Consider the following 27,530-nt stretch of genomic DNA (forward strand, 5'->3'; position numbering starts at 1 on the left):
GATCTCAAAGATCCTTTAGTACCCTGCTACTGAGAAATGTTGGTAGAATGGGTTTTTTTTGGTCAAGTATTCTGCAGTACTTAAAAAACACTGGAAAACGGAGTGAGATCCTTTAAACAGAAGTATATGTATATATATGTCCATCTGCTCTGGGCATTGAGGGAAGAGATGACTAAGAATCAATGTTCAAAAGGGCTAGTCTGTGACTCATATTAGGGTATGAGTTCATGGGATATCTGGTATGGTAATAAAAGATATTTCTTACATTCAGGGTGGAGTTTAGCATGTTGCAGAAGCCTGGTACAAAGCCAGCACCACTTATGTTCCCATTTGGCTTGCACAGTGCGTAGGTCTCATGTGCTGCACAGGGATGAGGTGTCATTTACATTTACTTACTTTTTTTTCCCAGTTCTCTTCATAAAGCAGAAGTGTAAGTGACCACAATTATTCTCTCTATTAACTAGATACGACACTTCATCAATTTCTACTTGGCATAACATCTGGTTTTTCTGGAGTCCATCAGAGGTTCTTTATCCTGAGGGATCAACTGGACCTTCGGATACCCTGCAGATATTAGATATCAATATATAATTTTCAAGGTAACCCAGGAAATATTTCCTTCAGAAATGCAGGTAGGTTTGTTGGGTTTTTTCTTGCTTATTACATATTTCTTTTATGTGGAAAGAATATTCCAAAGGTATTGGAGATACTGCCTTCTTTTCTGAATGCTTACATTTTGTTCATTAATTAGAGAGTGGCTAGAGGCAGTAGCCTGCATGCACTGACCTTCTTTCAAGAAACTGATTTTTGAAAACTTGGTCACAAGCATTTGGATAGGAGGGTTTTCATGTGTGCATTTTTTAAGATGGAAGACCTAATACAACATTATTACAGAAACACACAGTACTGTAGTGAACCTATCCCTCACACTCTAAGGATGTCCTACCTTGTGTGCAGCCATGCAGACCCAAGGCTTTCCTTCATGGAAATAAGATCCATGAGACAGCAATCTTTTTGGGAGAGGCAGTGTCTTTTCATTGCATTTGAGCACAAGACATAGCATAATTGTGACATCTAGAAGCCACTGAAACATTTCCAGGACCAGCCTGTGAATATCTGCTGTAATAAGCCTTTGCTCATCCAAATGACCTCTGTGAAACGGGTGCTTGCAATATGGACCATAATAAACAATAATGACAAAAACAGTAACAGCATTGCATTTCTGTGGCTGCCTCTCCTTTCTATTACCTGGGAGACATTCAGGTACTACAAGAAGGATACCACATAAAATAGAGATGTATTGTATGTGGAAGTAATAATAATGGCAGTACATACGAGGTAACTAAATGAACTATCCTGGAGAGTGATGATCATGGATGCTTGGAATGTTCCATCTCTCCACCTCTTAAAATTGCTTGCACTATTTACAACACCTCTTGGTTGAGTAGGGATTTATTTATGTTGCTTCATGTACAACTAAGTGTTAAATATGACATCATGCAGTACTGCACCACTTCTGGGTAAAGGTACAAGTGGAAAGCCATACAGAACTTTCCTTATGACATTCTCATCTATGGATACGTATGAATTGATAGAAATAACCTTTTGTAATACCCACAATTTTCTGTAGTTCTAATTTTTATTGTGCTGGCTGCCTGCAAGATGATAAGACTTATTCATAAATTCCCACTCCAGTGGTTTGATAAATATATAAGTCTGAAAAGGAGTTTCTTGGTGCAGTGCATGTTATTCATCAGGTCTGTTTTCCTGGGTTTTGGTCCTAGGGTTTCTTCTTCTTCTTCTTCTTCTTTTCTTTATTTATTTGTCATTGTTGGCCAACTTCGCTGATCCTCTTCCTAGCAATAGCCACAAGAAAAAATAGCACTTGTGATAACTAAAACTAAATATGGTGTGATGAAAAATCTGTTTATATACCTTTATTATATTATCTCTTATTCTCTCACTGACAAATGAGGAAGCGAGAATATTGTAAAGTGATATTCTATAGCAGGCACAATGCTTATCAGTTATTTTCCTTTGACCTTCTGCCTTAGAGAATTAATTCACTTGAGCTGTTCACACACTAGAACATTAGGGAAAAAAATAATGTTAGCACTAGTGAACATAATCTCCGCAGGAAAGCTGGGCAATTATTCAATGGTCTAATCTTATCTCTTGTTTCATTTTTATATGGCAAGTCTACATTTAAAGTATTAGATATACTGTGCTTCTTCTCAGTACCATCAAACCACAGTAAATAAACGCCACTAAGTGCCACCATGAGTGAAGGAGCTTATAATGAGAAGTGTGAGTAGACATGTGCACCATTCATCATTCTGTTCAGTCCGATATTGGGGCTCTTTTTATCAGCAGTATTCGTAGCGGTGTCATCACCTCTGGTATAAATCTTCTGTCAGTGTCTGTCGTCCCCGTGCCCTATTAAACTCATGCTCTCACATAATCACTGGGTGACCTTTGGATGTCTTTCATTAACCTCTGACCTGAACCCTGCTAGCTTCTTGTTGGTAGGTAAATCTATAACATGACATTTGCTTATGACTCAACCTTTATCCTTGGTTAATAGTCATGCCTTTCAATTTGTTATATATGCTGCTGTTGTTGTTGTTGTTCTGGAGCAAAAAGATAGTTACAATCTTAAAGCACAGCTTGGATTTCAAAGGTTGGAACACAATATTCCCCTAAGCGTCTCCTAATAGACTTTCTAATATTTTTTTCCCCACTGCTGCTTACTGAATCTTATCAGTTGTAAATTGATGCAGGGTGTTGGCCTCACAAGTAATATTTTTATTTCTGACCTGGGTTTCGTTTCTCTCTGATATTTCCTTCTTGCCGCGTTCCCCTAATCAGGGATTAGCGATTGGTTAATTCCAATTTAGTTGTGCAGCTGCGCCACAGCTTAGCCTAAAATTTCTGGTGCTGGAGATGAGCCCAGCTATTACATAGCAATAACAATAATAAAAATAATGCAAGATTGTGTTCTCCTGAGGATCAAGTGGATTGGAAATTAGTTACTCCAGTGCTCTATGTTGCCAATGTCTTACTGCAAAGCCTTGGTCAAGCTACTTGCTTTTTCTATGACTCATTTACCTCACTTGTAAAACGGGCCATGGTAAAACTGTACTCTGCAGAATAAAACATGAAAAATGGCTTCTATTTACCTCTCATGTGCTTGGGAACCAGACTGATGCTCTTATTAACCCTGCTCAGCTAAGTGTGTGTACAGAGTTCAGAGCATTTTGAATTATATTTCTCTTCCTTCAGCCCTACCTTCCCCCTTGTGAATGTGCCCCTAATTACTATTTACTGTAATTAGTACCAATTAACTAAAATTCTTAGCAGTTGTATTCCTGCAAAGCCATTGATGAAAGGGGCTTTCAGCAGTAAACAGGAAAATAAGTAGTTAGGATTTATGTGGGCATTGGAAGTGGGGGGCTGGTGGAAAATTGCAGGCTCATGTTCCCTTGGCTAGAGGTTGTGAGAATGGCCTCAGTCTCTGCAAGGAAATGTGAGGGGAGATGGATATGGCACCAGAGGACACCAGGGAATAGAAATGCAGACATTAACTGTGGGAGAGGTTGTGGAGAGAAATAGGTTTGATGGGGGACTGTCTGCAAGGTGCTGTGGTCCTGATTCAGTCTGTCGAGTGACCACAGAGGAAAGCACGGGGTTTCCTGTGGGAAAACTAAGGTAAAAATCTGAGTGAAAGTTTGTGGAATGGCTTTTGCATTTTCTGCTAAAGTGCTGTAAATCATCCTGAAGGAGTGTTAAATTATGAAAAGATTGGATGATACTATCTTCTCCTCAACTTTATGTATGACTTCAGTAAGTGTATTTTAGTGGACTTGTGTACTTACAGATGTTGAAACTAACTTGTATAATGTCTCATGAGCCATATACTGCACACACACTCATTAAATCCAAGTCTTGATGGTTTTGCTATGTAGAAAGATAGAACAAAATGCCAGTAGCTCATTCCTGAGTTTTTCTTTCTCCATTTCTTTTCACTGTGTTCAGGCAAGTAGGTTATACTTCTCTTTCCCATTTCAGTATGAGGCTGTCTTCTCACAGCTGGAGAGCCCATCTCTTCTCAGCTTGTGATCAAATACCATCAAAATGAGGAAAATTTCAGGGAATTGGAAATGGACAGATAAGTGGTTAGTGTCTTTAGCTTACTGTGTTTTGATTTAACACTCCTCCCTGGTTTTGTCACCGTAGTCCTCATCTCTCCTCTTTCTCAATTTTCTTCTGTGCTTGGGTATGTCTCTTTCAATAGCAGGTGCAAAAAACCCACAAACTCTAGTGTTGTTATTTTGTACAAGTTACATGAATAAACAGTGAGCAGCGAGATGGAATTGATAGGAAGTTAACCCAAGAGCTGGTTAGATGCCAGTTGCAAGAAAAAGTGTACACAAATGTCCTGGTAAGAGGCTGTTGCCAGGGCAGTGTCCTTCCATTGACAAAAGTGGGAAAAAAAAATACAAACAGGCTGAATACTGTGTTAGACTAATCCCTCAGCCATTAAGGGTCTATTAGTGCCCTCAGGGTGATGACACAAAGTCCTGCAGTGGCAAGGAGAAAAGGGCAGACAGCAGGGAACCCTGGAGAATGCGATGGAAATATCATTTTCCCTGAGTGTCCCCAGTGCCAGTCTTTGCTTGTGCCTTAGCATCCCTGGTGGTGTCTGTGATGTGAGCTGGTACCTGGGCACATGTTTGTCATGTTACTGGACAGAGATCCAACGTCAGGCTCCACTGGAAACAAATTTTATAGTGATGAATCATGATAACAATGATGGTAACAGCAACAGATACTAGAGTACTCTGGAGCACTATCTATGGATCAGAACAATATTGTGCTAGGCACAGCAAAGCCCTTTCCAATCACAGTGGGAGAGTGAGACAAAGTCACAAAAGCATGGGAATAAGATGAGAAAATAAAGGCTTGTAACTCTGTAGTTTATAATTGGATTTACAAATACATGTGGAAAAGGTTGACGAGGTGGAATTTGGCACAGGGCAGTTGAGAACCTCTGTGGAAAAAAAGGCAGTTTTGAGGAGAAATATATAGAGCAAGGAGCCTGTCCCTTAGGCAGCTCAGTCCCACAGACCTGAGCAGGCTTTTGATTTGGCCACTGCAAAACAGAAGATTTTCAACTGATGATGACATTTGAGAGGACTTGGGATGACAGCTTCAAAGAAACACAGATGGGTGGTTAATTGTGTGACCCATAGAGAGCACCGGAAGACATTAATGGGTATAAAGAGGCCATCTTTCCATAAATGACCATTAGTCTTCCACAAATGTTCCTTGAAATGTAAAGGAATGATTTTCTCTCTCCAATTAATCTGCCTAGGAATCCTCCTTCGTGCAATCTTGAAAACACGGGAGAGGACTTCCTATCAGCAAATGCTGCCAGATGTACGAAACGGCAGAGTAATGTGTTGCCTTAAAATGATTTTGGGTGGCAGAAACCTGGAGAGGAAGCCAAGAATATTGCACCAACATTTGAGCTTTTCTGTGAGAGGCGTTGCCAGCCTCAGGAGGGAGCACTGGATAATTTATAGGTTAACATTTTCTTTTTATGTGAATAGCATTTTTTCTCATTTATAGTTAATTAGGTTAAGCATGCACGGGGAGCGAGGGAGGAAAGACTTTCAGAGAGAATCTAAATGATTAGTAATTTGAATGAAGTAAAAGAATCTGCTAAAAGATGTAGCTCTGGAATTGAATATGTTGCTGTAACAAGTGTAAGTATCAGATAGGAATTTTAAAGGTTCTTGGATTAATTATAGCAGCAGCACAAAGAGAGGTAGAGCATATTTACAGGTTTGGCACGTGGATTCTTTTCATGAGTAGCTGCTGTTTCACTCTGCTAGAGGAGGAGAAACTGTTTGTCCCACCATTTCACAGGTTTTATATCTTTTGCGTGCATTTTTTGTTTCAGGCAGGGGGGGTGGGTTTGTCTCACATCCAGGACCAGTTAAGGTGAATTACAAAGTGAAATGAACATTGGCTTAACCACTGAGTTTCTTCAAATCTTTTTTTCTTGACACTTCCTGGTTGGCTGAACATTTTTTTGGCAGGTTCTGTGTGTCCATCTATGTGCAGGAAGTGGAACAGTTTCATTAGGGCCCATCTAAAAATGCTGCACCACATCTATACTACCTGAAGGGTGGTTGTAGCCAGGAAGGGGTCAGTCTCTTCTCTCTAGCAACCAGCATCAGAACAAGAGGACACAGTCTCAAGATGTGCCAGGGGAAGTTTAAGCTTGAGGTGGGGAGAAGGTTCTTCACCAAGAGAGTCATTTGCCACTGGAATGTGCTGCCTGGGGAGGTGGGGGAGTCACCGTCCCTGGATGTGTTCAAGAGGGGATTGGACGTGGCACTCGGTGCCATGGTCTAGTCATGAGGTCTTGGGTGATAGGTTGGACTTGATGATCATTGAGGTCTTTTCCAACCTTGGTGATACTGTGAAACCAGGGTAAACTTTTGTGCAGACACTAAGAATGGCTCAGGGCATTAAAATCACCTGCACTACAGTTAACTGACTGATATAGAGACATAAAATCCAGTAGGTTCATGGTGAGGATCACACAGTGTGGTGTCGCCTCCTACTTCCCATCAGGATGTCTCTGATGCTCAAGACAGTATTTCACAAGGAAGAGATTGATGAAAAAATTAGTTTAAATGCATTTCCTGCTCGAATGCCTTCCACTGTGGCATTTTTGAAAATGCTTAGAGCAGTTCTTAAATCATTTCCAGTTTCTCTTGCGGGTTGCACTTAAGTGGGTGGAGTTTTTATATACGAGCATGTAAATCCAAATTTAAGGACTTTTATCCAAGAGATCTGCTGTTCAAAATCTCCCACTGGAAGAACGTGCCATCCCTCTGAAAACCAGGCAAGGCTTTGAGTTAGATACTAAATATAGATTTAGCAGTTTATCCCAACACTCAAATCATTCAAGAAGTGAATGATTTATGATTTCAAGAAATGAATGATTATTTATCCTGGAAAACATTGCCAGTTTTATTGCACATGAACAGTTCCACACGGAGAGTTATTCAAAGTAGTTTAGTGTTTATGCTGCACCCATAAAAGCCAGTTTCTTTTCCTAGACAGGAATTGAATGCTGAGCCCCAGTGAGAGTCAGGGAAAGATAAGCATCTAATTCTCTTATGCCTGTTACAAAATCTCAGTGTTTATTTGCTTACCCTCAGCTGTATATTGAGCCCAAATGCTGCACCAGTTGTACAACAGAGGTAGAGTCTCAAGTCCTCTCTGTTAGGTGACTCAAAGGAAGATGCACCCCAGGTTGTCTGAATTTTCACTGGCTGCATGCTTTTGTGTTTTCAAAAGAGTTGTGTGGCTGCTTCGTGTAGGGTATGTGGTCAAGGCATGCTCAGCTCCAGCCAGTAGATTGAAGCTCAGTGGAGCACAAAGCCCAGACCAGGGGATCCAGGTCCAGAGCCAGCCAGGAACAAATGTACACAGCCTCGAACTTCACAGCCCTGAACTGTGCTGCACTGACACCACAGTATTTCAGAAGCACTTTTGAGTTCCTCTGACATGCTTCATGCAGTGCAATGAGTTTAAATGCCTTGCCTTAGGAAAGGCATGTAGAGAAGCAGTAGCAGATGTGGTTGGAAAACAGAGGCACCTCGGAGCCCAGTCACTTTCTGAACTGCAAGCCTTCTGTCAGAAGCAAAGGGAATGCTCTCACACATGCAAACAGAAATGTCAGGAAAAAGCCAGCAGTTCATCCTAGTGAGCTTGGATAAACAGGTTTTGGTTGAGCAGCAAGAGCTGAGGATCAGAGCCCAGAAGTTTGAGTTCAGTTTCTGGCTAACTGCATTTGCGCCACTGGTGATTCCTACAAGTCCTTCACTTCCACATCAGCCTGCAAAGCCAGGGCAGAAATTGCTTACAGAATGATAATGAGGATCAGCTAATTAACACCAGGCAAAAGCACTGCCAGAGGAGCTGCTGTGCCCTCAGTGGAAGAGCCTGCGATGGATGCTCTGTCTGGGGGTTATGGCTGCTGCTCTTGCAGGCTAGGAATTAGTTGCACAAGGGATCATCTGTTGCTGTGGTGATCACTGGGAGGTATTTTGACCTGTCTCCTAGCCTATATACTTGTCTCAGCAACCTCATTGACCAAAGATATACTGAAGCTGTGACTGGTGCAGGAGGAGGTGAGTTCAGGCATTTGGGGCATCATCCAGCTGCTACAGAGATGCTCAAAGAAGGAGCTATGTAGATCTGTGATGAAACAGCAAAGGATCATTTCTGCCTGCAGATCAACACCAGATCTAAAAGAGCAGCATGAGCTCTGCCATACCTAATTGCTACATCTCTGAAACATGTCCATAGCTCTCCAAGAAGTGATTCCAGCATAGCTAGAAAACTAACAGGACTTGTCCCTTTGACCATGTTAGTTCCCACACATGACAGAAAGGACTACAGTGGAAGGATCCAGTTGAGGAGCCATGAGACTATTCATTTCCCAATGTCCCTTCTGCTTAGACAGTCAGGCCAGTTCACAGCAGGACAGCTGTTAGGTGAAGTTGGTGGATTGTATGTGGATGCTGCTTTGGTTGACCCAGCAACATCAAATGTCTTTTGTCTTGGTCTGAGAGAGGAAGAGAGGCAGGCACATTTTGTCACTTTTAAAACCTGCAATACTCAAGGTAAGGAATCAAGAAGGGAAAACATTATGCTGTGGCATACCTTCCATTCAAGACTTGGACCTCAGCATTGTCAGTTGAAACATTTTCAGTTGGTTTTCCCATTTTGGGAAGACCTCCCTGTCTCACACCTGGGCTGCATCTCTTCTCCACTTTTATACTTGACCATCAAGGCAGTGGTAGCTGCTGGGCTTCAGTAACATACTGTCTGGAGAACTGCATTGCCCTGCACAGCCTCTGCTGTTTCCTGGTGATATTAATCCTGGGGATGTAGCAAGACCTGGCTCACAGTAGCATTCCCTTGAGAAATAATGACACTGGGAAAAAATTGCTAGTAAGTTACAAATGTAAGAAAGACAACATTTTTCATGCAAACACTTGCTGTCTGTAAAGATAATGAGCTATCTGCTGCTGGCTTCCTTCTTTTTTAGGATGGCAGGCAAAGATGGAGAACTGGACTTCATGCAGAATGGGCAGTTATGAGAAGCCAGTCTGATTCAGTCATTTGAAAGCAGCTTGCAGACATCAGGAGTAAAGGTTCGTTACATCCCTAATTTTTTTCTGTCCTTTGGGCAGGTGGCCTAACAGCCCAACAGCTGATCCTACTTTTTAAATTTAATTTTAATTGAATGCACTGCTAGGGATGCCTTAAATTGACTCTTTTTGTTTGAATTTCCTGAGGGAGCTTGTCCCAAGACCTCTATACTAGTGATAACTTATTCTGGCCAATGGAGCCAGTGTGTATTTATTGTATATTTCTCTGTCCCTTCTCAGGCTTCTGCTACCATGAACACTGCAATTGCTGATGACTAGAAAATTACTCAAGTGTGAACTGTTTCACTGTCTGTCACTTTCCTCATTAGGCTAGTGAGAAAATGTATCTCCGAGACTGTCACACACAGCCCTCATTAGGTTAGCAGCACAGATTATTGCCTTTTTTAAAGATGGCTGCAGGAAAATGGCTGGATACTTTGATGCTCCTCAGTAATAAGTAGAAGCAGCAAAACTAGAGCTCACTGCACTCTCCTCTGAAATAATTGCATTGTTTGCAGAGCCTGATCAATGGAATGAAGTCTTACTGCTGGGGAAGTCAGATGGCAGTGCATAATCCCACTTCTTACTCTGAGTGGAGAGGGCAGAAGATGCTCAAGGAAAGACTAATTTATTGTGCAAGGACAAGAACACTCTCCGTTTTTGGCATTTGCTTCTCCTTGTGTCTGTTAAACAGGAGAAATTCTACCAAAGGTGGTGTACTTTCTCTTGTGTGTCAGTATGAGCAAATTTAGAGCTGAAGCTCTAACTAGTAGCACTGAGTGCTACTAGCATGTTCCCAATTCCTACCTCAAGCAGTTAGCCAAAGTAGCACTAATCAATAGAGACCCATTTTAGCCATTCCCAGAAGGCTGGATTTGCTGCAAATGTCTGTTCAGAGTTTCTGCTAGACGAGCGTTGGGGTTGGAGTGGCTGGAGAGCAGCCAGACAGAAAGGGACCTGGGGGTACTGGTTGACAGCTGGCTGAAGATGAGCCAGCAGTGTGCCCAGGTGGCCAAGAATGCCAATGGCATCCTGGCATGCATCAAGAACAGTGTGGCCAGCAGGAGCATTGTGCCCCTGTACTCAGCACTGGTTAGGCCACACCTTGAGCACTGTGTCCAGCTCTGAGCACTTCAATTTAAGAAGGACGTTGAGGCTCTTGAATGTGTCCAGAGAAGGGCAACGAGGCTGGGGAGAGGCCTCGAGCACAAGCCCTACGAGGAGAGGCTGAAGGAGCTGCAATTGTTTAGTCTGGAGAAGAGGAGGCTCAGGGGACACCTTATTGCTCTCTACAACTACCTGAAAGGTGATTGTAGCCAGGAGGGGTTGGTCTCTTCTCCCAGGCAACCAGCACCAGAACAAGAGGACACAGTCTCAAGCTGTGCCAGGGGAGGTTTAGGCTCGAGGTGAGGAGAAAGTTCTTGACAGAGAGAGTTGTTAGCCATTGGAATGGGCTGCCCAGGGAGGTGGTGGAGTCACCATCCCTGGAAGTGTTCAAAAGGGGATTGGACGTGGCACTTGGTGCCATGGTTTAGTAGTCATGAGGTGTTGCATGACAGGTTGGACTTGATGATCTTTGAGGTCTCTTCCAACCTTATTGATTCTATGATTCTATGAATGTCTACATGCTTTCTCTCTAGTGCTACTTTCTTTTTAGTTCACTTCTTTTCCCAAGCAAAGAGTGCTACTGTCTTCCATATTGGCATTTCTCCCCCAAATGGTCCATTAACTCCTGTGTGCTCTAGGAAGCTCTTTTCTTGCCTGGATCTTTTTATTTGAAGATTTTTTATTTGTTTTTAAAGACTAATAGTAGTGTTGTAGGGAAACATACTCCAACTACCAGAGCAGCTATGTAATCCTACCTGTAGTAGGCCCACTGTGTTGGTGTGGGACTGGTGTATTGGCAGGAACTGCTAGTTGCTATGCTTGAAAGGGTGCTTCTGAAATCTGCTCTACAGCCTTGTCTGCTGTAGCTGTTAGGTCCTTGCTTTTCTGCAGTCCACTTGTGCACCAATTTGGTGCAGACATAGTCTAGTTCATCTACTTACTAGATGTTAGGTTTGGTGGATAAAGGTTTGCATGTCACATGACATGTATAATTGTTCAGAAAAGTCATTTAACACTCAGAGCTTCTTTTATGCTTCCATTGCCATGTATTTCCACTGATGATTGCTTTTGTATAGTGATCCCAAAGTCCTGACGGGCAGTTACACATAAGTTTTTGAACCCACTGAATCTTGATAGAAATATACAGGGCACTGCCTGGTCACCACATCAGATCATCTCTGTTCTGCCACATAAATGTTCATTCGTTTGCACTGGCATAGAGGACCAGTGATGTACTGTAGTTGATTAGGTTCGTAGCAGATATGTATCCCCTAAGGATAAGATGATGAAAATGCTTATGGCTTTTTTGCTTATTTAAAGTCTGTACCCAACTCCAAGTTAAATTGGATATCAAGTACTTGACTTCCTCTGCACATATTCTCTTCAATTCCTTATACACAGGTTTCTTCTCATTATCTGCATTTACAAATTCAAAGGCAATTAGCCCTGAAATAGCAAGAAGTGTAGAGAAAGAAATGTTTGAATTTTTATTTCTCATAAAGTTCATCTTTTCCCTTTCATCTAAGTAGGACTTTAATTTCTTTTGAAGAACAGAAGACAAATGTTTTAAAAAGGGAAGACCCTCATGGGACTGGAGAGAGGAAAAGAAAATTATCATGAAATAGAATATTTACTTCCTAGGCTGGTGATTCAAATATTTTTTTTGTGTGTGAGGCTGAGTCCATACTGGCAAATAGAAAGCAGTCCCTGATCCATGTGTTGAGACTGCCAGCACTGGGTTGGCTGGGCTCTGGTATTTCATTTCTTATTTTTCTCTTGGCGGCTGAAGCTCAGGCTGTGTGAAATGCTGAGTATTTCTAGAGGGTAGTCTGGTTTATCTGCTCGATACCAGACTGCACTGTCACTACAAAGCAGTGACAAACCTGCAGCACACCATCTGTTTTGTCCAGATCATCTCTGTGGTGGGCTGGCATTTGAATCATTCCATACTTAAGAGCTCAAATTTTCACCTGAGCCACACTCTGGAGCTACCTATACAAGGACCAGTGGCTGAGCGGATGCTAAAGAACATAGGAGCTCAAGAAAGAGCTCAAATTCATATTTAAAACATAATTCTGGTGTAGCCAGAGGAATAGGTATGCATGGTTTAGTTGGTTGGGTGGTGTTGGATGATAGGTTGGACGCGATGATCTTGAAGGTCTCTTCCAACCTGGTCTATTCTATTCTATTCTATTCTATTCTATTCTATTCTATTCTATTCTATTCTATTCTATTCTATTCTATTCCATTCCATTCCATTCCATTCCATTCCATTCCATTCCATTCCATTCCATTCATGCTGAGAATTAGCAGGCTGAGAAGGGTTGGCTCTGTTAAAAATCCAGCCACTGAGCAGCCACAGGCTAGGAGCCAGTTTCTTGGATTTTGTTCCTTTACACCAGAATCACACCTTTTTGGTCAACAGGAAAGCTAGAGATGTGACTGCAGTGCCTCATTGGGCAGGTAGCTCTGGGAACCTTTCTCCAGCTCTCTTCACCAGCTCTCTTCACCAGCTCAGGCTATGCCCAGCACAGAGCAGTATTCAACATGGTTTGTTCCAGCTTACCGGTGTGAGTAACAGGTTCACGCTCTATGTTAACTTCCTAATTGCCTTCAGTTTCATATTAGCAATTAGGTTTCCTTTCCACACATAACTTGTCTTCAGACACACCAACTTTTCAGGAAAATAATTCATTTACAGCAATATTACTTGGTTCATCCAGTTTGCTGGTTGTGCCTTATTAATGCCTAGGTACAAGACTGGGGTTTTATTTCCTTCTGACAGGGATTCTTGGAGTCTCAATGAGCAATTAGTTTAAAAAAAGCTGTCCTGGGGAGACAGAAAAGAGTACTGGATAAAAACCCCAAGCCCAGATCTGTAAATCTTCAATGTGTCTGGAATTTTGCATGGGTTTTTTATTCATTAAAGGATACTAAACAATCCTCTCCAAAATTCATATCAGATATTAAAAAACAAAAAGACCAATAGTTTGTTGGGGTTTTTGGCGAAGGTTTTACAAGTTAATTCCAATAACTTTCATATAAAGTAAAAACATAACACCATATTCCAAGAGATCAAAGAGCATCCTGTTAAACGTGATGCTTCAAGAGTTGTAGGATTTCTTTTGAGTTGTTTGAGGGGTTTGGGTTTTTGTGGTAGAATGGCTGTATTCATAAAGACATTTCCAAAAGCATAAGCATCAGGCGAGTTTCCCTCAGGATTTTCAAAGAACTGTTGGTGGCATCAATTTCTTCTTCTTTTTTTTGTTAGAGCTGGGGGAAGCCAAGACTAGATTACTGGGGTTTAAAATATCTGTAAAGTGTGCAATTCCTCCTGCAGTAGGAAAAAAAAAGTAACAGCTATACATGAAGACATTATATGTAACATGGCCCAAACTAGTATCTCACCCATGTGTGTATAACCTGCTTTACAGAACCGTATCTTAACCAGGCTAAGGGCTTAATTGTTATTGATTAGTCCTGCCCATTGTTCCAATATCAGTCATTATTGAAATAATCTCCATATCCCTCATTAAACATGCAGCTGTTTCCATGGGAATGCATTTTAAAACAAGAAGTGCTATTTGAATATTATTGGTTTCACTGGTTGTTCAGGCACTTGGTACTGTGGTTGCCCAATCTGTCATAGTTAATCAACTCTCATCTCTTAACACTGGCTGCAGTTATCAATGAGTTGAGGATTAATATTCTGGGCGAAGCAGATGATAAATCATTTGTATATAATTAGTGTACAGCAAGGTTACAGCTGACATGAATTTTTATCTTAATTATGAGAGAAATTTGTTCCATTAATTTAATTTAGTTTGCATGAGTGGCTAGACACCTAACAAAGTTAATCTTACACCTGTCATTACAACATTAAGGAGAGGCTCATTTTCAAGCTGTAGACACAGATACTGTAGCATATAAGGATAATGTTGCTCATTCTGATGTGAAAATAGATGATCGTAGACAGAAGATGTAGAGCCTACTCTTTTTAAAGTCTTCCCAAAGGATTTATGTGCGAACATTACAGAGATTCAAATCCAGTTGCCACTGTACTGAGCAGACTAATCCTTCAGTCTTCCTTCTGTATTTCCTCGCGAAAGAGGCACGCAGCACTTACAAACAAAGGGGAGGTCTTTCCCCTGGTTTATATAGATATGTATTTTAATTACTTTAACGATATACATAGAGATAACATGTGACAATGCCCTAGCACTTGTATGACATGACATCTGCATTAATGGCAGTGGGTGAAGAAGTATGTGCTGCCTGCGACCCAGCCTTCATATTTATGTGAAAAAGAATTATTCATAACTTCATCTACTACACAAATGGCAATTATGCAGGCATTTCCAAGGTTTCAGCACGCTGAGTAAACCTAAATTCTGCCTTAATTATCCAAGCAATTATCAAGTCTGATAAATCATACATGATTGATAGATAAGGTGGGGCTGTTTGGGTAACGGGATATGGCGTTAGTTATTGTGCTGATAATTAACCAAGCACCTAAATGAAAGGAGACTCTTCGTGGCATCCATTAGAAAAATGTTTATCTTTATAGATTTGTTGATTATAGTTATTTTATTCCGGTAGGATGACTTCGGAAAAAGAAAAGCCGATACTCGAGCCTTCTTACAGCTAATGAGATGAGACTGAATACAGTGGAGATAGAAATATAACTGAAAATTGCATTCTGCACCAGCTCAAGCCCAAATACATATTTGTATTTCCAAGACACAGTCTCCTTCGCAGTTGCAGCACAAAAATAACCCCTGAACAGAAACATTAATTGAACAGTAACTCAGATTAATGTTTTGTAATATTAGTTCACAATTATTACTCTCAGCTAGGGTCAAGAAGTATATAGTTGGATATTCACAAAGAAATGACTGATTTAAAAACAAAGAGCTCTAATGGAATTCAATAGTGCTTTTCAGTCATTCCACTTGGCATCTCTATTACCTGAAATGATTCACAGTCCATTATGGGAGCTTCCATGCTAATAGAATGTCTATCTTCTGTAATACAGACACATCAGAGCACTAACTGAGAATCTGTCACAATGAATTTCATCTAGATTTCACTTCATCTCTTCATGGACTGTAAAATTTGCTCTTGTACAATGCCTAAATTTACTGTGGGTAATTGAGAGAGATCTATAGATGCAGCACACAGTAAAAAATGGCTTTCCAAAGATCTACTGTAAATTGTACAGATTTGCTTCAGCTGGGAAAAGATTGTGAAGTGCTGGACACCAGTCTCTGCTAATTAAATGGTTTGGGTGAGCTCTGAAAATATTTTGAATGGACCACAGCAAAGAGAAAAGTGAAAACAGCAGCCTGGTTCACATGTCTCTCTTGAAGCTAGGAAGGCAATGAGAAAGCTCTTGAAATTTAGGAAAGTCCAAAAAAGAGGCAGGAAAAATGGGTGAAAGCAGGCTTCATTACCCCTTGTAAGACTTATGGATCATATCAAGCAGGCTTCTGATATTTTTTATCTGCCTTGTGTTTACATAGGGCAAAGTGGGATATTACCCACTTAATCTGACTTCCTCCAGTTCTTTAGACAAACCTCCTTAAACAGGGCAGACAACTCCATTTTATTTTTGCCGCCAGGATTATTCATCCTAACTGAAAATGTTGCTGTTAAATTCTATGCTTGGACTGTTGATAGAAAATTAAAATAACATTTAATGTGTGGTTCATTTTTTTCCCCAGCTGACTACTTACTCTTCTGCTCCTGAAATAGATATGCTGAGCATTTTCAGCCTTTTCTGTCTTTTTTATTCTTTTTATTTTATTTTCTTTTACACTTTTTTTTTTTCCCCCCATTAAAAGCTAAATTAAATTATTGGTACCCTTACTGATCACACACTTTACTCTTTGCTAGCCAATTACAATTGTGATGTATTCTATAGCTTTTTTTTTTTCCCCCCTAAGCAACAAACAGAATAATAGCATCACGCTCCACTGCAAGTGAAGTGATCTCAGCCTTTACATTAGGAGGAAATCAGAATGGTATGACTGCAGTTCATTACTGAAATAGGTAACTGATGAACTGAAAAGACAAAGGGCATTGTTAAATGAAATGTCATTATTAGAGCTGCTCATGTTTAACAAATGTACTGTAAGTTAATTCAGTGGTGTTTTCTCCAAAGTTCTCTGTAGGATGTTCACCATTCATGCTGATGTTCCTTACATGTTCAAGGTATTTTTATTTTCTTTGTGGAAGCAATGCTAACTACATCTTAAATCAGCACCAGCTAAACTGTTGCAAAACATCAGCTTTTGTCCAGGGTTTACCTCCAGCATTGTTGCTCACCTATTGATCTCTAAAAGACAAGCCTTTTGGAATGTTTTCAAATGGTTATTTATATGATGTTTGCAAAAACAAAATTCTTGTTTTCTTTGAAGGCAAAATGGAAGGTAAATTCTGAGTTTCATGGGAACAAAATTTAGTCTTTAGGTTCCAATTCAGCAACCTATGACTACGCAACAAAGCGCTTTGGCACGTGTTTAATGTCAGGACCTGAAGCGTCTGCTTTAATCTGTGGCTGAATTGGGGCCTTAAAAGCACAAGCAGGATCTTGGACCTCATATTTTAAGAGCTGTGTAAAAGTGGTGTTCTGATATTAAATAAAAAACATATCATACTTTCAGCATCTGTGGGAAACTGTTTGCATTGCCCCCGAGGTGATAAAAATAATTTATGGACTTAGGTATTTTTCACAACAAGGAAATGACCTCAGCTTTGGCAATCTGAGGTAGTTAGTGAAGCTTTTCTGCTACATTTATGGATTTACTTGAGCTACACATTCTTTGACCTGTATTTTAGATTTATTGGCAGATATATAAGTCATAGTGAATAGCCTAAAAAGCAATTGATGCTTTGTGCATTTTGTGCATTGACTGATTGACAGATTAAGAAGGGCTCCTTCTTCACAAGTGATTGAGGCTTGTGCCCTTGCTGGTTATAAATATGCCTGCTGGGGTGTCTTGCACATTTTTTAACCAAAACTTCTAAGATAATGGGAAGATTAAAAACGTACTCAGACTGTAATACCTGTAAATATGAGCTCAAAAAGAAAATAAGAAATTATGCATGCTATGATAAGGGCAATCAGACTCTTGAGAACAGCCTTAAAGCCCTCGCTTCTCTCACTGACTTGATACCTCTCCTAGGAACAGGACTGCAGAGTCCAAGCCCATGTTGCAGAAGATTAATGGTCCAAAACAGGGGGACAAGAAAGGTTCCTCTCCTTCTTCTATCACAGTATTGACATTAAGCTAACAATGTTAATAGATGATGACAAGCCAGAGCTTGTTAGTGTCTTGAATAGGTTTTGAAATGAAGATCTGGGCCTTGAGTGCTGAGTGCAAGGCACTCTTTGAGTGCTTTGCATAATCATACAGAATTGAGTAATTATCTTGGTATATGATGGAGGGAGAGTCATGCTGAGTTTTCTGAGGTGGATCAAGCACTGAGCAGTAAATAAGGGAAATAGATACTCTGATGGTCTAATGTGATTAGAAATGGCAGACCCTGCAATCATGTTGTTTTCATGACACTGCTATGGATATAATGACATTAAGTAGATATTCCTAATATCTTTTCATCCCTTTTTCACTTTAGGCAAGGAAATTAAAAGTTGCAATCAAATACCTGTACTGACATCTCCATCATTTGCCTTCTGGAAATTGGAAAACAAATATCCCCATCTCCCATCCATTCTACCAGAAGTGAGATTAATTTATAGTGTAAAGCAGGACTGTAAAAGTTTATTCTCAATTGCTTTGTTCCTGTGGCTTTAAAATGATCTTGTTAACCCTTTTACACATTTTTGTTTAAAGTTAAAAAAAGAAATAAATCAGTGTTAGAAAAGTTTTAATGCAAACCATAGTGATATAATCTTCATTCTCTCAGATGCAGCACAAGATATGCAATAAAGAATAAAAGTTTACTCACTTGAAGCTGAGCCTCATCCTCATCTGTTCAGCTATGCATAGGTTTTAAGTATGGATGTAAAAAAAAAAGAAATTAAAACAGATTCTGTCTGTTCTACTGTTTCTATGACCAAAAATATCACAAACAAAACAAAACATGATTTGGATTACTAACAGCTATGGCCGAATTAATATCTTCTGCTACCTGAATGTGCCACGAATGATCTGTGCACTGGAAATGAACCATGTACTGTCTGAATATGCACGGAGCTCTATGAGCTCCCTGCAGCAACACCATCCAGCAGGCAAAACACATTTTCTCGGTTTAGTTCCACCTATTTGTTGAACTTTACTGCCATCTGCTGTTAACGACGAGAACCTGCACCCCAGGCCCGGGAAATGCCTGCGATGCGCCTCGGTATTGATTGCCAATGTAAAAGACAGAAGGGAAATATTTACCGATACAGCTTGTGTCCCACGGGACACCATGCTACGGCTTCCATTGCCAAGAATTCTTCCAACAGACTAGAAGATGATGTGTTTCCTACTAAATTAAGTGTTAAAATGGCCACAGACTTAATTCTGAAGGAAGCCTAGCCACTAGAACAGATTGCTGCTTGATGCTATCCTCTGTATTCTTATAGCCTGCCCAAGGGAGTGTTTCATCACTGTCACATCTTGTGAAGACTCCAAAACCACCAGCCTAACTAATGCCATCATTCTTTCTGTATGTTTCCTCTTCTGCATCTTCCTCCTTGCTTTGCTCTAGAGAGAAAACCTTCCTCATGTTCCTTTGCAGAGCACTATTGCCCTATGCCCCTTTAAATAAATTCTGGGAAATCCCATGTTTTCTACCTATCTTAAAAGAGCTTAGAAGAATAGCCTGAAAAGTAATCAGAAATTGCAACATCTCTCATTGTGTGCAATGCAAGCACCAGCAGTTTGTTAGGCAGAGAGGACCGGACCAGATGGATCATCAGCTCATGCCATTCATTACATCAGGTCATTTCTTCCAGCCTAATTACTTGATTCTGGCATTTTCATTGCATTTAACAAACATAAGTGGACACAGTATGGGCAATAGGTTGCATCCAGAAAAACAAAACAAAACACAGGTCTACATATAAAGTTTATGAATTTCAAAAACAGAGTTTGATTAAGGAAGAAAGTGGAAAATACTCTACCACTGATGGGCAGAGTAAGAGACAGAAAGGCTGTAGAAGCACATTTTCTGTTACTTCCTATGTACTCTAACCTGTCTTTGAGTCAACAAATTAATTCTTGGGCCTGATTTTATATAAAGCAACAGAAACTTTACTTTGACCTCAGTAGGCTTTGGCTGAGGCTCTAAGTAAAACTTCAGTACAAACTAAGTGATATTTCATGATCTACCTAAATAGTTTGTTCATGTGATGGCTCTGAAAGGTAAATGAATGCATTACATGGTTATATACTTTTGTTCCATATAGTTCATTTTTCTCTTTCTACATGGCAACACCTACTGTTTCTCTAATTTTTGGTGGGGTTTTTTTTTGTGATGATGATGATGATGATGATGATTAAAAGGCTTGGTAATCTATAGAGCTGTAGAAAAAACCCTAGATACAGTCTATCTCTCCTTATGCTTTAGCAATATAATTACAGTTCAGTCCTGATCTCAGAATATCTGTTGTTATCAAACTTAAGAACTACATGGCAGGAAAAATACAGCTCAGTTCAGATATCCTAAGTGCAGACCTGACAGTTACAAAAATATCTGATTTTGCCTTACAAATTGAGTGGTTTTGATATAGAATTCAGGGGGGAAAAAATAAAGCAGCATAATGAACACCAGCATGACAGTTCTCAAGTAGAACAACATCCCTTAGGGCAACCAGAATTGTATATAAAAAGTATTGTCCAGTATTGGGTTACCTGTTAGCACAAAGGTGTGTTGTGGTGGACAGAATATACTAACAGTCATACTCATGTCCAGATTGCCTGAAAAAAACACTGTATGAGCCATAGAACAAAATACTCTTGAAAGAATTAAGTAAAACAACTTGGAAAGATATTGGTCTACAGCTGACCAAGGTCAAAGGGCAGAGATGTAATCCTACCTTCAAAATCAGAAATTTGTAAGATTTTCTCCTGCTATACAAAGGGATAGGCATCGTGGAAGGACTGACTACAAAGCAGCTAGGCAAGGAGAGACTGACAAAAAAAGAAAATGCATTGCCAGATTTTCCTCTAACTCTGCAGTAGAAAGAGACCTGGGAGTGATGCTAGCCAGAACAGATGAAGGCAGTGAAGTGACCTCAAGCTCAGTAGGACAATAGTAAAAGTAAAAGGTTAATTATTCTCTCTGTGGAAGTTCTAGTCTCTGAGCTAAAGGCAGCAATTGCATCTTCCACCCAGAAGCAGTAACTGGATTTGATCATTTCTACTCCACACAGCCTGTGCAGACACTGCTAACAGCACTGTGCAATGCAGTCACAGGTTGTCACAGCCAGGGGTATGGTTCTAAAGGAGCACCAGTAAGCTCTAAGAGCAGGTCCAAGCGATAGGACATTGGAAGAGATTATATTCCCTACACAAAGGCCAATTTAGGAAAGAAGAGATCTTGCATATCTACTTCTGACACTAAGCAAAAGTAATGTAAATCCCAAGAAAAAAAGGTAGGAACAGCAGCAGCAATAGGAAGCAGAGCTTGCTGGAGATTTTAGTGCTTGCTTTGTGAATGAGATGCCATTTGAATAGCCATTCCAAACAAACTCAACTGGACATCACACAGCGTAGCCCAGATGCTTGTGTACCTGCTGGAACCTTGTTCCTTACTTCAAGCCATGGAAGTTACAAGGCACCCTTTTCCATCTTCAGTTTCTAGAAGGTGTGATCACTGATAAATGGGCATACTTTGCAGATATGCAGCATAACTCCAAGAAAAAATATTATTTCCATCCTCTCAAACTCACAAGAATATGAACTGCTGGAGAGAGTGGAGAAATTGCTAGGAGAATTCTACAACAAAAAGACCTCATTAGCCTTGAACTATAAAAAATTCCAACATAATCACTGGAGTCAGGCAAACTGCTCCTTTTCAGTTGACTGATAAGAAAAATGCTAACCACCTTAGAGGTAAATCTTTGTCCTAAGTGGCCCTGCATAAAGGATGTGAAGCAGTGTAATAAGGCATTGCCAGTTTTCCCTGTTTTATTATGGTCCTCACAATATTTGATGCTTGTTTAAGCCGAAGCTCCCAGAATCAAGAGACTGGGGGGGCAGGGGGGAATCTCTGTTTTAATTAAGAAACAAACAAGAAAGGTTTTCTGCATTTTGTGATTTCTGTTAAAAAAACATCTCCAAAGGTGCAAAAGTGCAAAAAAAAAACCAAACCAACAAACAACAAAACAAACAAACAAACAAGGCAGATAACTCTTCATATCTATGTATGGTTTAGATATATTAAATCACCTGATTTAAGCTGATTACATTATTTACAGAGACTGAATGAGTGAATTTTTATTCATTGTTTAGTAACACTAATGTTGTCCAAACCAAGAGGAGGTTTGTTTTCTGAATGATCTATCCTTTAGTTAGCAAAAAACCCCAACAGCTTCAAAGAGATCCAAGTTCAAGTCATCACAGAATCATAGAATTTTCAGGGTTGGAAAGGAACTCCATAAATCATTCAGTCCAACCCTCCTGCCAAAGCTGAATCACCTAGGGCAGGCTGCACAAGAACACAGCCAGCTGGGTTTTGAAAGTCTCCAGAGAAGAATCCATGACATCTCTGGGCAGCCTGTTCCAGTGCTCCATCACCCACACCATAAAAAAGTGTCTCCTTGTGTCTCATGAGATAGAACCTTCTGTGTTCTAGCTTGTACTCATTTTCCCTAGTAGGTGGCTTTTTAACAACTGAATTAGAACCTAGGTCTTCTGGACTTGGGTCTCTCTTGCCTTCTATTTTTGATGACTTCTTCCCTAAGAGGGCTTAGAAGTCTTGTACAAATTGGAAAGTGAAGGTTTTGGAGATGTTTTCTAAGTTACTGTTTAGTATGAATGGTTATCCTCTGACTCAACAATTTCTGCAGTCTTCCTCTATATTCCTCACTGCACAAAACAGTAGACACCAGCTGGATGTTTCTGCTGCAGTATGTTCACCATTGAAACAAACTTCATATTTTTAGATGGCATCACAGGCTGAAGATTCATCATCCCACTGCTGTGAGATGGTGGGAGGAAGCAGGGCATATCCCTTTTCTTCAGGATCACCACCATACACTATCAGCAGACATAATCAGACAGGCTGTACAGTTTTATGCTAGATGATATTCTGATGGTTGCCTTTACACTTTGGAGATGTGATGCTTTATTGTCTTATTATATAAACGATCCAATCAAAATGATGTGGACCAGAATCATATGAGGAAATAAAAAGTAAGTTGGTAATATGTTTTTCATTAATTATATGCTTGAGTTCCATGCAACAGTTAGGAACTTCCATGGTTCTTGACCTGTATCTAATGTTCCCTGACATCTAGAGGTTTTGCACAGCTTTCAAAGTGTGAGAGGGTTAGTCTGCACAAACCACAGCATTGGAAAACTACATTTTTCCAGACTAAAATCCCAGAAAGTGTTTTCTAAGCCTATTATAATAGCTAACTGCTTTATTATTTCCTAGGTCAGGTCACATTAACATTAATGAAATGGGTGCCATCAGCATTGTGGGGAAAACCCAAAAGAACCTATGGAGAAAAATCACATATTTTATTTGTTAGCATATTCAGGTTCAATTTGTGCTGAAATTAGCTGTAATTTGCAAATAATAGGTTAAGATCTATTCTTTTCCTTACACCTGAACATCTAGAATGGTAAAAGAGAATTCATTTTTCTTAGTAATTGCTTCTGTGGAAAAAAAATCTTTGAAAAGACAGCTAAGCCAAGTTTGTTGAACACTGTAAGAAAATACTTGGATCACACAGAGGAAAAACCTTGAAGTGTCCAGTGCAATAAAACTTGGGACTGCATTTCATGGTGCCCATAAAATCTGCTCCAAAGCCTAAAAAAAAAAAGGCTCAGAACAATTCAGAAAATGTTGATTCAAATTAAAAGAACTTCCCAGTGATTTAAGGGGCAGTAGAGAAAAGGTGACAGTCAGCTCAGATTGGTTCTCTAGACGTTCACTCTTGTACTCCTTATGTATAACTGAATAATGAATTAAAACAGATTAAAACACATGGAGACAGGCTTTCAAAACACAGGCTCGACACCATAAACGTATCTTGTAATGGTGGCAGAATATAGTGATGTGCCTGGTGTCACCAGATGGTGCTCTTCCACCATTTATCAAAGTGTTTGCCGCACTATAAGCAAGCTTTGATTCTTTTAAAAGATACCTTGTTGGCAGTTTTGGATTATGCTAGAATCCACTGTGAGAAGCAGTCTGAAGATGGAGGAAGCACAGTGCCTAGTAGTAAACTGCTTTTGATTTAGAGTCAAGCTGCAATCAGGCTAAAATTCCTAAAAATCAATGCTGTATGAGACTGTTTCATTTCAGAACATAGAATCATAGTACCAATAAGGTTGGAAAAGACCTCAAGGATTATCAAGTCCAACCTGTCACCCAACACCTCATGACTACTAAACCATGGCACCAAGTGCCACATCCAATCCCCTCTTGAACACCTCCAGGGATGGTGAATCCACCACCTCCATGGGCAGCCCATTCCAATGGCTAACAACTCCCTCCGTGAAGAACTTTCTCCTCACCTCGAGTCTAAACTTCCCCTGGTGCAGTTTGAGACTGTGTCCTCTTGTTCTGGTGCTGGTTGCCTGGGAGAAGAGACCAACCCCCTCCTGGCTACAACCTCCCTTCAGGTAGTTGTAGAGAGCAATAATGTCTCCCCTGAGCCTCCTCTTCTCCAGGTTAAACAATCCCAGCTCCCTCAGCCTCTCCTTGCAGGGCTTGTGCTCGAGGCCTCTCACCAGCCTCATTGCCCTTCTCTGGACACGTTGAAGTGTTTCAATGTCCTTCTTAAACTGAGGGGCCCAGAACTGGACACAGTCCTCAAGGTGTGGCCTAACCAGTGCTGAGTACAGTGGCACAATGACTTCCCTGCTCCTGCTGTACATGTATAAATTATTTAAGTCAAGCTTGATATCTACCAAGACAGTATGCAGCTAATTTATTCTTTTCTGCCTGCAAGCTGCATTGTGAAGCTGGTCATAAGAGATCCTGGATATCTTAATAGTGTGTTATTAGCGTCATAATGAGTCATTAGTATAAGACAATGGAGGATTTATTAAAGTTAACATTTTTCATCCAAGATTTTTCATTTAGAAACTTCTGTAGGTTATTTTAAACTTAATGACATGAAATACTTGTTGATGCAGTGCCTGTAAGTCACGGAAAAGGCAAAATCCTATTTACTTGAACAAAACAGAAGTCACATAAGTGGGAATGTGTTTGCTCAGTACTTCAGATGTCTTTCCACTCAGTCTTCTGTAAATTTTGCTTTTTGTTTAGCTCTGTTCAAGGTTACTCTTCAAGTGCTTGCTTTGTATCTCTGCCTTTCTGTCTTTTCCACCTCTGCATCACTGATATTTTCTCTTGTTCCTCTTAAGAATTCTCTGCCTTGTCAATTCTCTTTCACAAAGACTGAAATGAAAGAAGAAAAACCAAAGAAATGCCTCCACCTTCTATCATCCTTCCTTTGGGAGCAAGGTGTATCTGTGAGAAGTCTGCAACAGTTTCAGATTATCTGGCTCTGTTGCAGAAATTAACTGTTCATTCTAACAACTGTTTTAACTGAATCACAGAATATATATCTGGTTGGAAGAGACCTTTAAGGTCATCCAGTCCCACCTTCGACCCAGACGGGGTCATACCTGTCACCATACCAGTAGGACACATAAAAAGTAAAGTCTCAATCCATATATATTGTAAAAGAAAAAAACTCATGGTGAAAATACACACTTCTCTGCCCCTTTTTAAGATTTTGTTCCAAGACAGCCAGTAACTCAACATCCTATATTATATTGTTCTTTGAACATCCAAAAAAAAAGAAAAAAAATCTGAAAGTGTGATTCTGTTCAGAAAAGTTTGACCTTTATAAAAGTATTTTATAAGTTCCTGTGCTTCCCCCCCCCCCACCTCCCCCCCCCCCCCCCAACATTTCCCAATCAGAGTTTCACAGTCTAAATATGAAACTGAAACAAAACTCTTCTTCTGGGTGCTAGCATCACAGACACAGCTGCAACCTGAAATTTAATAGCCTGGCCCAAATCAAGAACTCTGTGATACGTTTACAAGGCAATTGTTCTCATTTTCTTTGTGCCTTCTCAGGTAAAGGCTTGATGACTCAGACTTAATTAGTCCTTTCATGGATGGTACATGAGTCAGAAAAACCCACTTCATTCTCCATAGATTAATTTCTCTTGACTGCAACAAGTACAGATGCCCTGAGACTTTCAGAAGAGAAGAGTGTGTAACATCACTGACCCAGACAAACTCCACTATTGGTAATTATATATTAGGGTGCACTGTGCCTGTCCTTCCCTGGACTTTACAATGAGTACCCAAGTAAAAACCAAGAAACTACTCAGTAGTCTGATTTTCAAAGAGGAAACAGCAGGCACTTCCTGAAAATCAGGCCTCCCATAAAGTTTCTCAAAAATCCAAGTACCCAAAATGTGTAGTTATTTGAATATTCTGACTATGGTCTGTGAATGATGTGACACCCCAAAAGAGAAGTCTGGCAAAAAATTTCAGTATTAATCAGAAACTGAGTTATAATATTGTCTTATTCATCAGACAGATTCTTATGAGAGGGCTTGCCCAAGTGAAATTGTAGATAGGACCAGCCACCAATTTTGTCCACTTCTGTCATGTAGCTTATAAGAAAGCTGTGGTTTTTTTCTTATCACACAGTATCAGCATTTTCTATATTGGACTGTCTTGTCCTCTACAAATTCCACAAGCCATAAAGTCTTTCCTCTTCCTCCTGTTTGAAAAATGAACTATTGTGTGGCCCTTTTCTAACTCCATCTCCAAGAAGGGGACCGTGACCATGTTTTCACATCCATTCCTTGCACCTGTTTTACCTGCATTTGCCTTGGGTTTGGTTGGGATGACCTAAAAGCTTGGTAAGTGAGCTAAAAATGTTCATGGCAATATTGTTAATCTTAATAAAACAATATTTAAAATTACACAAGCATAATTAATTTAAAAAATCTTCTTCCCTCTATGTTTTAAACCAGAATAGAAACTCTTTAGAGGAGAGACTGAATAGGATCTTAGCTGGACTGTACCTTCTCTGTGTCATCAATCAATGTGATAGTGGGCATGCTGAAAACATTACTATTTAGTGTCATATGTGATTGCTGAAAGGGCAATATACCTTGAAAGTATACTTACCTATACTAGCTTGTTTGATGGGATGCAATGGTCTGCTGCAGCCTCTAACACAATGGCTACTGTAACAAGTCTGTGACTTTTTTATTTCACAGCGCACAGAGTCTCACTGCCACAGATGGTAACTGGCAATTTGCAATAGCGTACTGAAAGGTTCCTTATGCCTACTACATTTCAAGCAACAGACGAAGAGGAGCTCAGTAACTGCAAGGAGATGGGATACTTCCAAGACCACAAATGAAAAACAAGAAGAGTAAACGTGTACAGAGGAAGATACTGCTGCTGCACCTGCCAGTATTGCTAATTCCAAAAATCTATATGAAAACCTTCATGACTGGAATCATTTCAGGAGGGATCAGGGTAGAAATGCCAGGCAGCAAAAATGGGTTAAAAACAGAGCTCATCCAAGATATGGGCTAAAGAAAACAGTGCAAGAATGTATATGGATTTCATAAGGTTTGGGTTCAGTCCCCTACACATAGCTCCAGAATACACAGGCACTGAATTACTGAGGTCTGTAGTCCAAAGCAATCCCTGGGATTCTTTCCACTTACTCTGAGATCTGTCCACCACACTTTGTTTTGTGGTAGACATAAAAGAACTTTGTACTCTGAAAAACAGATGCTGTACAAAGGACCATTGTGCAGAGATTTATACTCACTTTATCTTCATTTTTATGTAACTTGTGGAAATAAATCTGGTTTTCAAGCCTTATCAGCATAGAGAACATTGGAAAGTTACTCAAGTCTATCTATTTATGTAACTATGTCTGTGCAACAGAGAGTGAAGCTCTGCTGTTGCTGTTACAACCCCATCTCATATTTTAATTCTTGTTACAAG

At 40.1% G+C, this 27,530-nt stretch overlaps 1 long non-coding RNA gene across 1 annotated transcript; it reads left to right on the forward strand.

Annotated features, from left to right (window-relative positions):
• Nucleotides 1-386: 386 nt before the first annotated feature.
• On the forward strand, nucleotides 387-27,398 carry LOC137441035 (uncharacterized). The gene is made up of 3 exons (XR_010987301.1): nucleotides 387-632; nucleotides 9,137-9,242; nucleotides 26,786-27,398. It is a non-coding gene; the product is annotated as an uncharacterized lncRNA (long non-coding RNA).
• Nucleotides 27,399-27,530: the final 132 nt, after the last annotated feature.

This window comes from Melanerpes formicivorus, unplaced genomic scaffold (genome assembly GCF_026170545.1).
Source record: "Melanerpes formicivorus ecotype bairdi unplaced genomic scaffold, bMelFor1.0.p_v2 SCAF_5, whole genome shotgun sequence".
NCBI classification, from domain to species: Eukaryota; Metazoa; Chordata; class Aves; order Piciformes; family Picidae; genus Melanerpes; species Melanerpes formicivorus.